At 32.7% G+C, this 12,878-nt stretch overlaps 1 long non-coding RNA gene across 1 annotated transcript in view; it reads left to right on the top strand.

Moving 5' to 3' along the window:
• LOC136843384 (uncharacterized) overlaps positions 1 to 12,878 on the top strand; it is a 121,956-nt gene that overhangs the window by 94,051 nt on the left and 15,027 nt on the right. The gene's annotated exons all lie outside the window — the stretch shown is intronic.

Genomic DNA, 12,878 nt, shown 5'->3' with positions numbered 1-12,878 from the left:
AACTTGATGGAGTAATCATATTAATACACCAAATTTATTTTCATTTGAGGGTTATACAAAACTTGATGGAGTAATAATATTAATACACCAAATTGATTTTCATTTGAGGATTATACAAAACTTGATGGAGTAATAAAATTATTACACCAAATTTATTTTCATTTGAGGATTATACAAAACTTGATGGAGTAATCAGATTAATACACCAAATTGATTTTCATTTGAGGATTAAACAAAACTTGATGGAATAATCAATTTAATGCACCAAATTGATTTTCACTTGAGGATTATACAAAACTTGGAGTAATAAAATTAATACATCAAATTGATTTTCATTTGAGGACTATACAAAACTTGATGGAGTAATAAAATTAATACACCAAATTGATTTTCATTTGAGACTATACTAAACTTGATGGGGTAATAAAATTAATACATCAAATTGATTTTCATTTGAGGACTATACAAAACTTGATGGGGTAATAAAATTAAAACACCAAATTGAATTTCATTTGAGGACTATACAAAACTTGATGGGGTAATAAAATTAATACATCAAATTTATTTCCATTTGAGGGTTATACAAAACTTGATGGAGTAGGTTTTTTCTGAATATATTTTGCAGAACGCAGTGTTATTATTCATATACTTTTTGTAGTCATATGTAGTGTGCAGTTTATTAGGTACGATCTGTTGTTTCTGCCTACGTACATCAGGCAGCAACGCTATTGATATCGTTGAGCAAATGAATGGTTAAATCCTTTATTTGGTAGGCCAGTGTAATTTCATAATTATCCTTGCTTTTGTTTGGCTTCTTCTCTGATATATAGTATTACAGATGAGATTATTAAGCCACCTTTAACAGGCTTTTTAAATAGATTATCACATGAGTAACTAACAACAAGCTGGAACGTATATTTATACATTAATTATTATCTCCCTGTCTGATCGTGTAGTTGGCAAATAGGACGCTTTTGTTTCCAAGCACAAAGACGGTTTATTTATATAAACCTTCCTGACCCTGGTATGTTTTTGTTGAGGTAATTTTAGACTTAATTTGCTGAAACAACAGAGTCTGTGAGAATACTTGACTGCCCTTTTTAATTTGATATTGAGAAGTATATTCCTTTTTTTTTATTTCGATTTTTAGATTACAAGTTTTTACAATTGTCGGCTCCTTCCATTATCATGTATATCTGTAATTTAACGGCATATTATATTTAAAATATATATATATATATATATATATATATATATATATATATATATATATATATATATATATCTGTCGTGTTTTATAGGGCTGTCTGTCTGGTTAGTTTAATTCTCAAAGAAATGAACAAATTACATTCTAACTTAATTTTTGGTGATAGCGGCTTCCGTTCACTGTCTATTTAAGGCGGTTGAAAATTGAGTATCTGAATTATATTTATCTTTCTTCAGATATTATTTTACTGGATGGGCTGATCATTATCCTTCTTCCAGAAAAATTAGCATTACTTGCACCCTAACTTAATTTTCCATTGACAGTGGTTTTTTCTCACCATCTTTTTTTTGCCACATGAAAATCAAGTATCTGAATTATATTCACTGTCTTCCTTCCGATATCATTTTACGTTTGGTGCTAGTCTTTTGGCCTGTATCCAAATTTGCATGTTATGTGAATATTTCCAGGGTAAAAACCGCTGTTCGGGCATCTTCCTCAGGTAATGGAGTTCTGGGTCGGTTAGTAAGAGAGATCTGACTGCTTTTCTATTTATTGCAAAGGTGAATCCGCTATTGCTTATTTACTTGATCTCTTTGGTTAGTTCCAACGAAAGATTTGCTTCCTGTGAGCAGTTATTCTTTCTTAGGCTTATTTGAAAGTTAAATCGAACTCACTGTCTATTTCTTGTTTCTTTTCACACTCGGATCCTGAGAATTCTCTAGGGTCGCAATTTCGTTCTGAGAGCACCTCATATTTTTTAGTTATATCGACAGCTATCGGAGAGAGACAGGAGAGGAAAGCTGGAAATTCTATCTTACCAAATCTACTGCAAGTTGTGAACTACAGTTTAAGACTTATACAACTGATGGTTGGTCAGAAATCTTAAACATAAGGTCCGTGAACAAACTATATAAAAGACCTTATTTCTTTTAAAAGGACATTTTTCTCATGGGCTACATTCCCCAGCAATATATTCGCGACCTGCTGTGCAACGGATTGCACCGTCTGTCACTGTTTGAGCATTACTTTCTATCAAAATGTTCTATACTTTATCGTTTTGTCCGACAGCTGTTACAGTCTAGTGCACTTTTTCGATCACCACTGCATTAGGAAGCTGCGTATAAAATACGTATGACAAGTATTCATTCCAGTCAGTACACAGAGGTGTTGTTGTAGAGATAAGTGATATACAAGTTGTTGAAGGTGGATAGTAGAGTAACTAGTGTCAGTAGGTGATTGCAATGAGAAGCTGTGATAAGTCCGAGGAAGAAATAAGGTAATGAATAAAAATGGTGGGAAAAGACTGTATTTCAGCCATACCAATCAGCCCTCGCTGATCAAAATCAGAGACTTATTGGATGGATGACAGTTCGGTTGCACCTTTTATCTTCCTTTTGATAGGAATGGTTCTCGTACAGCTTGGCTCCTCGAACAGCTTGTGTACGAATGGCGCCATGTTATTCCCGCCATCTTCGACCACGTCTTCTCTCCTGTATGACCTCTTTTCCAGAGAGTGGAATCAGTTGACACAGTTACAGAAGATTAGGTACAATATATACGTCTCACCTTACCTGCTGATGTGTGTGCCAAAGGAAGCGCGTCTTGGATTCGTAATTTTGACTCCAACACCTTACCTGACTTTTTTTTCTAATACTCCAACAACTCGTAATGATGAAACTCCAGTCGTACTCATGGGATGCTTTATAGTTGATGTACAAGGCGAAATGATCTAAGTTAAGTATACCTTAGTTTAACCAGACCACTGAGCTGATTAACAGCTCTCCTAGGGCTGGCCCGAAGGCTCTCCTAGGGCTGGCCCGAAGGCTCTCCTAGGGCTGGCCCGAAGGCTCTCCCAGGGCTGGCCCAAAGGCTCTTCTGGTCTGGAGGGCTCTCCTAGGGCTGGCTCGAAGGATTAGACTTATTTTACGTGGCTAAGAACCAATTGGTTACCTAGCAACGGGACCTACAGCTTATTGTGGAATCCGAACCACGTTATACCGAGAAATGAATTTCTATCACCAGAAATAAATTCCTCTAATTCTTTATTGGCCGGCCGGAGACTCGAACTCCGGCCTAGTAGAGTGCTAGCCGAGAACTCTGCCGACTCGTCCAACGAGGAACGAACACCTGCAAATATAAAATAAGCTACATGCTGCATGCTAGGATTATAAGCTGCTTCGGGGTTGTCCGCAATAAAAGAGAATAATGAATACTTCTTAGTATTACCCGTCATTCATTTCTGACGAAGTTCTGTTACCTAAGCCTCACCTGAAACCTGCACGCGGGCTCTGAAGGTGATAATAAATCAGCTTTGGTTTTCCTACGATTTCAGCGGATGATACATTTTATGATATAAAGAATTATATCGAGTGAATGTGACAGATATACAAAAACGCACAGACACATACACACACATTATACATATATATATATATATATATATATATATATATATATATATATATATATATATATATATATATATATATAAATAGATGGTATCTACGGATATTAGTAATGAGGACTGTTTTCCTAGAAAACTAGAATAAATACTCCATTAGGCACCATCCAGTTGTAATGAGGACTTGTTTAATGCAGAGAATGCTTGTAATATATTTTCTGAATAAATATTCATTAGACTATTTATCCATCACCGTGTTTGAAATGAATATATATATATATATATATATGTTATTTTAGGTATATATATCCCGTGGGGTCGAACCAGCGACGAGGAATATAGTATAGTATATATATATATATATACACGTGTGTGTGTGTGTTCGTGTGTACATGTATATATAAAATTTCCTCCAGATCTCTACAAATACAAGGCGTCTAAATTCTTTTTGATCCGACCCAGACACGATTTTTCACTGGATTAGATGCTGAATATTCCTGAAGCGGAACTTATTTCCCTGAAATGCGTTCAGTAAGAGGAAGCGTCAAGCAGAGCTGGAATTTTCCGGAGCTTTGAGCCACGAAACCAAAGATGGATTATTGAATATGATATATATATATATATATATATATATATATATATATATATATACTCTTGGTTTCAGCAGAAGGGTGAAATTGCTCCCAAACCTTGCCACGCTTTTCAAGTTCCCTTAACGTAGTAAAGAAAATTGATATTATGAAAAGTGAAGTCTTCCGTAACAATTTGACAACTGTCATAAACAAATACACACATACAAAAATCTATGTCTGTCTGTTTATGTATGTATGTATGTATGTATGTATGTATGTATGTATGTATATGTATGTGCGTGTATGTATATAAACAAATAGTCATATATATATACCGTATATATATATGTATGTATACACATATATATATATATACATGTATGTATTTATTTATATAAATAAACAAACAGCTAGATGTTTTGCGTGTGTGTGTGTGTGTGTGTGTGTTTTGTGTGTTTATAAATGTTTATAAATATATAAATATATATATATATATATATATATATATATATATATATATATATATATATATATATATATATATATATATACTGTCTATTATGTGTGTACGTGTGTGTGTGTGTGTGTGCGTATAGCTCATTGCTATCAAATTCCCTATGCTTTGATAAGATTTCACATGCCAATGCAATAATTCACGATAAATAAACCAATCCTGACCCTGATTCGAACCTATGCCTTTTGGTGCTGGTACATTGATGGTAGTCTACTTATCCACTCAGCCTTCATATGGATAACTTGGCTATTGAATCCAAAAAGGGATATTCAATGGGATTTGAGACGATTCAGCTATTCATGAAAGACAATATTTTAATTCCTCGCAGTTAGAAGTCATTCAAAATCCTGAAAGGAGAGTTACGTCACTAACTGAATGTTGTCGGAAAATGATTTGTTGCCTTTGAATTAGTCAAACATACTGCTTTGTGAGGGTATCTCGATTCAGTGCTCTTAAAGAAAACTTCACATATCGAAAGCCCTTCTTATATTAATGATGAAATTGCTGCACCCACCATTATTGTAGAGTCATTACTTTCGTCGCGGATCATATTTTATTTTCAGTTTTACTGATTTTGGAGTAGTTGTTTTCTTTCTTCTTCGTTATTCGCTGAACTGTCATAGTTCAAATGGAATTACAGTGCAGTGCAATTGAAAAGATCTTCTCCAGTCTGGAATTATGCCTTTAATTCTAAACTTGTGTGAATATATTTTGTAGCAGCCTTTAGGAAAAGGGTATCTGTTTTGTCATCCAATATAAATCGCCGCTTGGATGCTATTGCAATTTATTAATATAATAACTGTTCCTGTTTGTAAAAAATGAGCAACTTCACGTAGATAAATATGGCCAAGCACTAAATTATTCCTCTTCCTGTGCATCAAAAATAACTTGTTTGTGTCGCGCCGAGACAAATTGCATCCGGCTGCATATTTCACGAGACATAAGAGAATTATTCACATTCTGAAACACGCAAAGTGTTTTGTGAAGGATCATATATATAACCAACCTGTGAAACCAAGAGAAATACTTTACTTTCCAAAGGTTTCTAATTGGGGTTTCTTTCATTCCGTACGATGAAATACATTTCTTTTACGGTCTCTTAACTGGCTTTTGAATTCTTTGTGTCATCCTTTCGCCAAAGAAAGCTTTTTCCGACGCTGACTTTTCATTAGAGATAAACGCATTGATATTTGTCGAGTCGCGAGACATATTTTTAATATTTCTTCCCGTTAGTTAGATAACATTCTTGCAAGAGAAATTGGTTATTCAGGGCAACGAAATATGTTGATTAGCATAAAGAAAATAGTTGCTCTCTCACCGAGGGTGTAATTGTACGCTTTATGTGCGAGGAGGAGAGTTGCGAGGCTACGCCACAATGATAGAACCAAGAATATTAATTTCATATAGTATAAATAAGAAAACGTTATTAATTTTAAGAGAATGGTTCATGGAAAGCGTTGTCATGCATTACAAGATTAGAACTCTACTCTAAAGCGTTTGCTGAATTTTTTTTTTTATGAAATTTGAAAATTAGGAGACTTTTACTTGACCTACTTTAATTCTGTCGTCAAGTCGCTAGATAACCTCAACTTAATTAAAACAGGTACATCTCTAAACCAATTCTGTATAAAACAAAATGATGTGAAAAGCTAAAGCTAAAGACTTGTGTTAGCTACAGTATATATATATATATATATATATATATATATATATATATATATATATATATATATATATATATATATATATATGTATGTATATATATATATATGTATACGTACTGTATATACTGTATCCACTATCTTAAGAGGAATACTAGTTTTAAGTGTGAATATTAACTCCTGCACGTGGAAACCCCCTTTTTTTTATTGCTTTGCAAGTATATCCTATATATATATATATATATATATATATATATATATATATATATATATATATATACTATATATATATATTTATATATATATTTATATTATATATTATATATGTGTTTATACATGTATATACATACATGCATACACAGGATATACTAGCAAAGGAATTGGAAAAAAGGACTGGTCGACATCTCAGGAGTGCAAGTGATAATCACACTAAAAGCTAGTATTCCACTTAACGGGATGGGAACGAAGATAGATATCCTGCGGATACAGGAAATACCTTTGTCCCCCAAGTTAATGGAATTTTTTTGGATGCAGCATAATACCGCAAACAAAAATGATTCCACACAGTAGAATGTGATTCAAGTATGCTGAACACACAATATACGCGGCAGGGGAACGAAAAAGCAAATATTTTCTACGGTAAATTAAATGAATTCACATCATAGATTATATGTACTACTGAAATAGAAAAGGTTAGTAACCTTCCCCTTTTTGGTGGTCAGATACATCAAATTAAAAATGTCAATATTTCTGCCTGAGTTCATTTTCTTTTTGGGGAAACCAGTCTAGTAAAAAATCAGTTTTCACATCTGAGTTTTTAAGTACGTTGTGAATAAGTAGCTCTGGATATATTGAAGATGAAATTGATGTAATTGGGAATTCAGGTAGGAAATTAGATATCTTTAAATTGCATTAAAAATCTCATCTCCCCAAAAATCATTTTACGACAGTAACAGGAGATGAGAATATAACATAGAAAACCTGCTCTTACTACCGGAAAGTATTAATTTTAAAGGTGTTCTGCATCTACTTAAGAACTTTAAAGTTGATGTAGCATTAACAGAATCAATAAAATGAAAAATTAATAATTTACAGGTTCTCATATATTCTTTGTATTCTCTCCGCAGCATTTATAATGTAAATTTCTACTATCGTGCATCAGTCCTCTTGAAGATGTAGCAAAATAATGGTGAAACAAATTAGTATTTAAATCTTGTGTATTATACCTTCCCCTGTGGCAGTTTGCCTCATAACAAGGGGTTTGTACCAACACATATATACAATATATATTATATATATAATCTTCTTCTTCTTCTTTTAACGTGCTTTTTTCCCATTTTTCAGGTACCAACACATATACAATATATAATATATATATGTAAATATATATATATATATATATATATATATATATATATATATGTAAATATATATATATATATATATATATATATATATATATATATATATATATATATATGTATATATATAATGTATATATATGTGTATGTAAATATATAATGTATATATATATATATATATATATATATATATATATATATATATATATATATATATATATATATATATATGTATGTATTAATTTACTTATGGAGCAGTACTGACCTCAAGTGTTATGAGGGGAAAGAAAGTTTGTTTACAAATGATGCTTGTCAAAATATATTATTCATATCGTATACCAGATTGCAAAGGTTCCATTTGAGAAAGTATTCCCATCCCATGAAAAAAAGAGAAGAAAATTATGAACTTAAGAAATCCTTGTAAATAGTAAAAAAAATTACATTTTCGTTTTATCCAATTTCTTCTTCTTTCGATTTTCGTTTTATCTAACTTCTTCTTTCGATCTTATTAATCCCACTGCATAGCAGGGTCGGCCGCTTGAGTCAACTTTCTCCATCTATTTCTATTCCTTGCATCTTGCTCCCCTGGGTCCCACCTCATCCATACCCCTCCTCACCACATCCATCTATCTGATTCGCTGACGCCCCACCCTCCTCCCCATCACTGGCATGTTCTTGGCTCTCTTGATTGGTTCCACCTCCTCTCTTTTATTAAATACAACAGATGGCAATGTCCCAAAGGTCCAGATAAACCCACTGTCGTCTATTTGCATTTTAAAATCTTGGTTTCTCCTTCAAATGGCTTCAACTGATTGACTTTAAGGAAAATGAGAAGCCATCGCAATCAGAAAATCTCATCGGATTCTAAAGCACTAATATCCAGAAGTGTATCCCATTCTCGTTCCAGCTCCTCAGAAATGTTTTGGGATACGTAGTCATTTTTTCCTCCGGAGGGAGTGGGGAGGCAGTCAGAAGTAAATGAGGCAGTTTTGATTATTTCGCGGTCTCGGATGAAGAGGTTTAAGTAATTCAATTTTTTTTTTTCAAGTGAAATTGCGATATGCAGCAAATTCCTTTCGATTTAAAAAAAACGGAAAGTCAACGTCAGTATCAGAATCTTAAAAAGTGAAAAGTAAACTTTTATTTTTGTCCGGAGAGGTATTTACTTCCTATACCGGAGTCACATTAGGCATGGATGTATTTCTCCCTTTAAAGATCAGAGCAAATATGTGAGATAGATATTCAAATATTCGTGTTATTCTCTCATTACATATAAGATCCTCCTCATAGATTTGACTTGAATAGGAAAGACTGTCTTAAACTACTTGATAATAACTACTAGTTTCTTTTTTATAGCGCTTAATAAATATGTTATCTAATGCTGTCATAGAAATAATGAATTTAGGTAGGGATTCCTATATCATGTAGATGATTGTATTCATGACGTAAGTTTCATACTTTTTGTTACGTTTCATATTTTTTGTTACGTTTCATACGTTTTGTTATAACATTATTTGATTGATCTACTCTTGTTTGGATGACAGACATCTTGCGGGATCATTATTGTGAAAACGAGACAGCGCAGGGTGTTTGTTTTTGGAAAATTGTTAATTAGTTTAGACCTATTACACAAGTTCTGTTGCAACAAGAAACACATAACAGTATACATTTTGTGCCTTCGTCCAAAGAACTAGTGCTCAGAGCTTACTCTTAAGAACATTATCATGTATATTTTGTTAAGCCTCATGTTCCGCTTACCCAGCGACATAGCTCATTCGCGCTTTTACAGTCATGCAGTTCAGTAGCCATCCTAGTAGACTTATTGGTGCTGATGCTCATGAATTTAGGAGAATCCTTATTACTGAAGTGTTACTGTTCCCACATATTTTCATTTGCATTCCTTTTTGTATTTAGGCATTTATTTGCAAACAGAGTGTTCCATACCAAACTACTACAGTAAATAAGAATTCGTATAATAATTACTAAATATTTACCTTATAGATCCAGTGCATTGTCACGTTTCAAAAGAACTATGGCTGAAACAGCAAAAGCACTCCTGGAATGCACCAGATGGATCCATCAAGTTTTGATAATCCTCCTGATGATGCCATGGCACATAAGGGGGTCACTTAGTCACTACAACTCTGCTACTTGGAAGCAGTCCTTGAGGTACCGCTGGTGAAGAGAATTTGAATTTGCCAGTCGTCAATACTATCTTCTTCGTTGACCAGTTGATTAATAACGACATATTCGTGGCCAGGGATCTTGTATAATCCGGCTAATTAGATCAGAGTCAGTGGCCAATACAAAGCGAACCCTAATGTACGTGATCACATCCCCAAGCTGTGTCAGTCCATTTACAGATGATCACTAGAGTTGTACTTCTTATATAGAGTGAAAAGTGGTTGATTTTTTGGCCATTACTATCGCCAAAGGTATCCCAATATATGTCCCCTTTACAGTCATCAGAACCTTGTGTTGTTGTACATGGAAAATAGTGTCACAGGTATCGACCAGGCTTCATGCAACATTCCATGACGTCCTTGCCTATCTTCCTTCTTTTGTGTGAAGCAATTAGTCTGCAACGCAAAGGACTTCAGTTGCAGTGAAAATGGCATATTCACTGCAATGGATATTCAGTCAGACAAGCACAAGACACCTTCAAAACGAATTATCCAGATCAGAAGTCGTTTCAAGAATCAAGTCAAAACGATACCTTTGCTTCGTGAAGTAAATGGAAAGAATGTATATGGTAACTGCCTTTATAACTGAATATGAATTGACAAACAGAAATAAAATCTCAGTATAGTCAAGTTATTGGTTGTAAAACTCAATGTTTGAATTGATTTTTTAAGTTTTTATTGTTATTAGATTGAAACAAACTTCATTTACAAAGTTAGTTTTCCAGTTATAGGTCACGTGGAAACAAAATTCATTCACAAAACTAATTTCGTAAACTATTACATAAATTATAACAAGCTTCATTTACAAAGCTAGTTTTGCACACTAAAACTTGCATTAAAACAAACTCCATACATGACGCCAATATCTCAAAATGTGGCTAGAGTTTAAGCAAACTTTATATATAATGTTGGTTTTGAAATCTATAGCTCTTGTTTAAATAAACTCATTTATAAGGCAAAAGTCACAAACTGTAAGTTTAGCTTAAATAAACTTCACTCACAAAGCCAATTAGGCTTGAAAGAATCACATGGCCTAATGACATCAATGTATATTTTTTCGGAGATTTTATTTGAGCAGTTACAAATGTTGTATATCCTTTTATGAGCAGGGCGCGAAAATCAAGTTAGGGTAAAATCTGAGTCAGATAATAACTGAGGTAACGTTCAGCAGATGCTCAGGCGTCTGAACAGTCAACGTTTTCGTTTCGTCTAATTATCAGTCGAAATAGGCACCCCATTCTTTTGGGGAAATATAAATGTATTGCTCCGATAATGGAAATGATGATCTTTTGGATCCCGGGATCATTTGAAACGAAACAGAATTCTGAGGTGGGAATGAAAATATTTGTTTATTAGCTTTGGCATATTTTCTTTCTAGATGGATATTTCGGAAAACGATTGAATTTCTCTGGGTGACAGCACCATATATATATACATATATATATATATATATATATATATATATATATATATATATATATATATATATATATATATATATATATATATATATATATATATATAAAAATAAAAAATCATGAGATAGCTGTGAGGTTGTCATTTGGAAAATTTTTCTTCATAAAAAAATTAAAAGAGGTTTTTGAAAACTTTGCCAGATAAGTTTTGCGGGACGGGATCTCAAACATATAGTCGTTGTAGCTTGTCTATTTTTTTTTTTTTTACAAAACTAAAAAATTCTTCTTCTCTTCCCAGCTTTCCAAAATTTATCTTTACATATTTTCGAATGTTTATAGGATCAGATCCGCCAAATGTGGGATTTTAACTTCATTATCTCTCTATATTTAGAGCTACTGCCGTGATTGTACGTTTTATAACTGTTAATATAATTATCTTTATTCCATTGTTCAGTATTTGCCTAATAGCTCTATTTTATTTATGGATATATTCTCATGTTCTTGGAGAAATGATCTACTGCGGGGTTTTCTAGTTGTTATTTTTTCGGTTTCTCAAGTCCATTTAACAAATACCGAGACCCAGTGCAAAAACCTGAAGTCAACAGGCATGTGTACAGCAGTCGATATCAGCTTGTACCTCTCTTGATGGCTCGGTGGTCAAAGTCACTGTATTTTCGGTGTTTCTAACTAGGTAGCGGTTCGCATTCCACTGGTTACGAAGCACTGATCACTTATAATTCCCATTGCTGGTATTTTATTCCCGAGGTACAGTGAATTCGTATTAAACGAAATTGTTGACTAAATATTCGTGAAGAAAAACGTCACGTTTTATGCGACAAAAATTCACACACACACATATATATATATATATATATATATATATATATATATATATATATATATATATATATATATATATATATATATATATATATATATATATATATATATATATATACTTCCACACCTCCGTCGTCTGATTTTCCTTTCAGTCCCTCTGTACTGTGAAGAACTGAATCAAATTTCTTCTTCCTATTGTCTCTGCTGCAATATGATCACTCCATCTTGTCATGCCTTTCATGGTGAAACTCTTACTTTTATATATATATATATATATATATATATATATATATATATATATATATATATATATATATATATATATATATATATATATATATCAGAAATTACTCTCATGTTTTGCAACTAGTAATTACTTCTTGCTCTCTTTAAATTTTCTCTGCATCGATATTCTTCTGATAATAGTTTGTTGCCGTCTTTGTATTCCTGTCTATCCATCTATCTGTGTGTGAGTTGGTTTGTTTGAGGTTTCTGTTAATGTAATAAATTTGAATATTTTTTTCACATCTTTGCTATCACTACTACAGCTATTACATTTAATACTCATACTTACACTTCAGTTCGTACTTACACTGCCGATGGTGATGATAATGATACATATATCAAAAACTGTATCATTAATATCTTTATTGTTTCAACAGTTGTTACTTTTAATCTAAAATGTCAAATTTTTTTGACACTTTTGTCATTATCCAGATGTATT

The sequence above is a fragment of the Macrobrachium rosenbergii genome, chromosome 11 (genome assembly GCF_040412425.1).
Source record: "Macrobrachium rosenbergii isolate ZJJX-2024 chromosome 11, ASM4041242v1, whole genome shotgun sequence".
Classification (NCBI taxonomy): Eukaryota; Metazoa; Arthropoda; class Malacostraca; order Decapoda; family Palaemonidae; genus Macrobrachium; species Macrobrachium rosenbergii.
The sequence above is the reverse complement of the archived record's forward strand: the minus strand, read 5'-3'. Positions and strand labels throughout refer to the sequence as shown.